Raw genomic sequence first — 7,307 nt, forward strand, 5'->3', positions numbered from 1 at the left:
ACCTATAAGACATAGACTTACACACGCTGACACCTATACATATACCGACCTATGCATACACATACTGACATCTATACATACACACGCTGGCACCTATACATACATCGACATATGCACATTGACACCCATACATATACCGACCTATGCATACACATACTGACATCTGTAAATATATACGCTGATACCTACACATATTCCGAACTATGCATACACATACTGACATCTGTAAATATACACGCTGACACCTACAAGTACATAGACTTACACACGCTGAAACCTATACATATACCGACCTATGCATACATATACTGACATCTATACATATACCGACCTATGCATACACACTCTGGCACCTATAAGTATATAGACTTACACACGCGGACACCCATACATATACCGACCTATGCATACACATACTGACATCTATACATACACCGACCTATGCATACACATACTGACATCTATACATACACCGAAATACGCACGCTCACACCCATACATATACCGACCTATGCATACACATACTGACATCTATACATACACACTCTGACACCTATAAGTACATAGACTTACACACGCTGACACCGATACATATACCGACCTATGCATACACATACTGACATCTGTAAATATATACGCTGATACCTACACATATTCCGAACTATGCATACACATACTGACATCTGTAAATATACACGCTGACACCTACAAGTACATAGACTTACACACGCTGAAACCTATACATATACCGACCTATGCATACACATACTGACATCTATACATACACCGACATACGCACGCTCACACCTATACATATACCAAGCTATGCATATGGATTCAGTATGAAATCCAGGCGGTCGGGATCCCGGCGCTCAAAATCTCGACGCCGGAATCCTGTCCGCCGAAATCCCGACAAGGGGGGGGACGTGGATTGCCCCCCCTTGCGGGCTCGCTGCGCTTGCCACGCAGCAGCCCGGTGCCTCGCTACGCTCGGCACGCTCATTTATTCTCCCTCCAGGGGTGTCATGGACACCCACGGAGGGAGAAATTGTCAGGATTTCGACGGTCGGGATTCTGAACGCCGGGATCCCGACCGCCGGGATTTTAACTGCATCCCATGCATACACATACTGACATCTATACATATACCGACCTATGCATACACCTACTGACACACTCTGGCACCCTTTAAGTACATAGACTAACACTGCTGACACCCATACATATACCGACCTATGCATTCACATACTGACATCTATACATACACCGAAATACGCACGCTCACACCTATACATATACCGACCTATGCATACACCTACTGACATCTATACATACACACTCTGGCACCTATAAGTACATAGACTTACACACGCTGACACCGATACATATACCGACCTATGCATACACATACTGACATCTATACATACACACTCTGGCACCTATAAGTACATAGACTAACACTGCTGACACCCATACATATACCGACCTATGCATACACATACTGACATCTATACATACACACTCTGACACCTATAAGTACATAGACTTACACACGCTGACACCGATACATATACCGACCTATGCATACACATACTGACATCTATACATACACACTCTGGCACCTATAAGTACATAGACTAACACTGCTGACACCTATACATATACCGACCTATGCATACATATACTGACATCTATACATACACCGAACTATGCATACACATATTGACATCTATACATACACCGAAATACGCACGCTCACACCTATACATATACCGACCTATGCATACACCTACTGACATCTATACATACACCGAAATACGCACGCTCACACCTATACATATACCGACCTATGCATACACATACTAACATCTATACATATACCGAAATACGCATGCTCACACCTATACATATACCGACCTATGCATACTCCTACTGACATCTATACATACACACTCTGGCACCTATAAGTACATAGACTAACACTGCTGACACCCATACATATACCGACCTATGCATACACATACTGACATCTATACATACACACTCTGGCACCTATAAGTACATAGACTAACACTGCTGACACCTATACATATACCGACCTATGCATACACCTACTGACATCTATACATACACACTCTGGCACCTATAAGTACATAGACTAACACTGCTGACACCCATACATATACCGACCTATGCATACACATACTGACATCTATACATACACACTCTGGCACCTATAAGTACATAGACTAACACTGCTGACACCTATACATATACCGACCTATGCATACACATACTGACATCTATACATACACACTCTGGCACCTATAAGTACATAGACTTACACACGCTGGCACCCATACATATACCGACCTATGCATACACATACTGACATCTATACATACACACTCTGGCACCTATAAGTACATAGACTTACACACGCTGGCACCCATACATATACCGACCTATGCATACACATACTGACATCTATACATACACACTCTGGCACCTATAAGTACATAGACTTACACACGCTGGCACCCATACATATACCGACCTATGCATACATATACTGACATCTATACATACACCGAACTATGCATACACATATTGACATCTATACAAACACCGAAATACGCACGCTCACACCTATACATATACCGACCTATGCATACACATACTGACATCTATACATATACCGACCTATGCATACACATACTGACATCTATACATACACACTCTGGCACCTATAAGTACATAGACTAACACTGCTGACACCCATACATATACCGACCTATGCATACATATACTGACATCTATACATACACCGAACTATGCATACACATATTGACATCTATACAAACACCGAAATACGCACGCTCACACCTATACATATACCGACCTATGCATACACATACTGACACCCATACATATACCGACCTATGCATACACATACTGACATCTATACATACACACTCTGGCACCTATAAGTACATAGACTAACACTGCTGACACCTATACATATACCGACCTATGCATACACATACTGACATCTATACATACACCGAAATACGCACGCTCACACCTATACATATACCGACCTATGCATACACCTACTGACATCTATACATACACACTCTGGCACCTATAAGTACATAGACTAACACACGCTGGCACCCATACATATACCGACCTATGCATACACATACTGACATCTATACATACACACTCTGGCACCTATAAGTACATAGACTTACACACGCTGGCACCCATACATATACCGACCTATGCATACATATACTGACATCTATACATACACCGAACTATGCATACACATATTGACATCTATACATACACCGAAATACACACGCTCACACCCATACATATACCGACCTATGCATACACATACTGACACCCATACATATACCGACCTATGCATACACATACTGACATCTATACATACACACTCTGGCACCTATAAGTACATAGACTTTCACACGCTGACACCCATACATATACCGACCTACTGTATGCATACACATACTGACATCTATACATACACCGAAATACACACGCTCACACCTATACATATACCGACCTATGCATACACATACTGACACCCATACATATACCGACCTATGCATACACATACTGACATCTATACATACACACTCTGGCACCTATAAGTACATAGACTAACACTGCTGACACCTATACATATACCGACCTATGCATACATATACTGACATCTATACATACACCGAACTATGCATACACATATTGACATCTATACATACACCGAAATACGCACGCTCACACCTATACATATACCGACCTATGCATACACCTACTGACATCTATACATACACCGAAATACACACGCTCACACCCATACATATACCGACCTATGCATACACATACTGACACCCATACATATACCGACCTATGCATACACATACTGACATCTATACATACACACTCTGGCACCTATAAGTACATAGACTAACACTGCTGACACCTATACATATACCGACCTATGCATACACATACTGACATCTATACATACACACTCTGGCACCTATAAGTACATAGACTTTCACACGCTGACACCCATACATATACCGACCTACTGTATGCATACACATACTGACATCTATACATACACCGAAATACACACGCTCACACCTATACATATACCGACCTATGCATACACATACTGACACCCATACATATACCGACCTATGCATACACATACTGACATCTATACATACACACTCTGGCACCTATAAGTACATAGACTAACACTGCTGACACCTATACATATACCGACCTATGCATACACATACTGACATCTATACATACACACTCTGGCGCCTATAAGTACATAGACTTACACACGCTGGCACCCATACATATACCGACCTATGCATACACATACTGACATCTATACATACACCGAACTATGCATACACATATTGACATCTATACATACACCGAAATACGCACGCTCACACCTATACATATACCGACCTATGCATACACCTACTGACATCTATACATACACCGAAATACACACGCTCACACCCATACATATACCGACCTATGCATACACATACTGACACCCATACATATACCGACCTATGCATACACATACTGACACCCATACATATACCGACCTATGCATACACATACTGACATCTATACATACACACTCTGGCACCTATAAGTACATAGACTTACACACGCTGGCACCCATACATATACCGACCTATGCATACACATACTGACATCTATACATATACCGACCTATGCATACACCTACTGACATCTATACATACACCGAAATACGCACGCTCACACCTATACATATACCGACCTATGCATACACATACTAACATCTATACATATACCGAAATACGCATGCTCACACCTATACATATACCGACCTATGCATACTCCTACTGACATCTATACATACACACTCTGGCACCTATAAGTACATAGACTAACACTGCTGACACCCATACATATACCGACCTATGCATACACATACTGACATCTATACATACACACTCTGGCACCTATAAGTACATAGACTAACACTGCTGACACCTATACATATACCGACCTATGCATACACATACTGACATCTATACATACACACTCTGGCACCTATAAGTACATAGACTAACACTGCTGACACCTATACATATACCGACCTATGCATACACATACTGACATCTATACATACACACTCTGGCACCTATAAGTACATAGACTAACACTGCTGACACCCATACATATACCGACCTATGCATACATATACTGACATCTATACATACACCGAACTATGCATACACATATTGACATCTATACAAACACCGAAATACGCACGCTCACACCTATACATATACCGACCTATGCATACACATACTGACACCCATACATATACCGACCTATGCATACACATACTGACATCTATACATACACACTCTGGCACCTATAAGTACATAGACTAACACTGCTGACACCTATACATATACCGACCTATGCATACACATACTGACATCTATACATACACCGAAATACGCACGCTCACACCTATACATATACCGACCTATGCATACACCTACTGACATCTATACATACACACTCTGGCACCTATAAGTACATAGACTAACACACGCTGGCACCCATACATATACCGACCTATGCATACACATACTGACATCTATACATACACACTCTGGCACCTATAAGTACATAGACTTACACACGCTGGCACCCATACATATACCGACCTATGCATACATATACTGACATCTATACATACACCGAACTATGCATACACATATTGACATCTATACATACACCGAAATACACACGCTCACACCCATACATATACCGACCTATGCATACACATACTGACACCCATACATATACCGACCTATGCATACACATACTGACATCTATACATACACACTCTGGCACCTATAAGTACATAGACTAACACTGCTGACACCTATACATATACCGACCTATGCATACACATACTGACATCTATACATACACACTCTGGCACCTATAAGTACATAGACTAACACTGCTGACACCTATACATATACCGACCTATGCATACACATACTGACATCTATACATACACACTCTGGCACCTATAAGTACATAGACTAACACTGCTGACACCCATACATATACCGACCTATGCATACATATACTGACATCTATACATACACCGAACTATGCATACACATATTGACATCTATACATACACCGAAATACGCACGCTCACACCTATACATATACCGACCTATGCATACACATACTGACATCTATACATACACACTCTGGCACCTATAAGTACATAGACTTACACACGCTGGCACCCATACATATACCGACCTATGCATACACATACTGACATCTATACATATACCGACCTATGCATACACATACTGACATCTATACATACACACTCTGGCACCTATAAGTACATAGACTTACACACGCTGACACCCATACATATACCGACCTACTGTATGCATACACATACTGACATCTATACATACACCGAAATACACACGCTCACACCTATACATATACCGACCTATGCATACACATACTGACACCCATACATATACCGACCTATGCATACACATACTGACATCTATACATACACACTCTGGCACCTATAAGTACATAGACTAACACTGCTGACACCTATACATATACCGACCTATGCATACACATACTGACATCTATACATACACACTCTGGCACCTATAAGTACATAGACTTACACACGCTGGCACCCATACATATACCGACCTATGCATACACATACTGACATCTATACATACACACTCTGGCACCTATAAGTACATAGACTAACACTGCTGACACCTATACATATACCGACCTATGCATACATATACTGACATCTATACATACACCGAACTATGCATACACATATTGACATCTATACATACACCGAAATACGCACGCTCACACCTATACATATACCGACCTATGCATACACCTACTGACATCTATACATACACCGAAATACACACGCTCACACCTATACATATACCGACCTATGCATACACATACTGACACCCATACATATACCGACCTATGCATACACATACTGACATCTATACATACACACTCTGGCACCTATAAGTACATAGACTAACACTGCTGACACCTATACATATACCGACCTATGCATACACATACTGACATCTATACATACACACTCTGACACCTATAAGTACATAGACTAA

Source organism: Crinia signifera, chromosome 12 (assembly GCF_055691185.1).
Source record: "Crinia signifera chromosome 12, ASM5569118v1, whole genome shotgun sequence".
NCBI classification, from domain to species: Eukaryota; Metazoa; Chordata; class Amphibia; order Anura; family Myobatrachidae; genus Crinia; species Crinia signifera.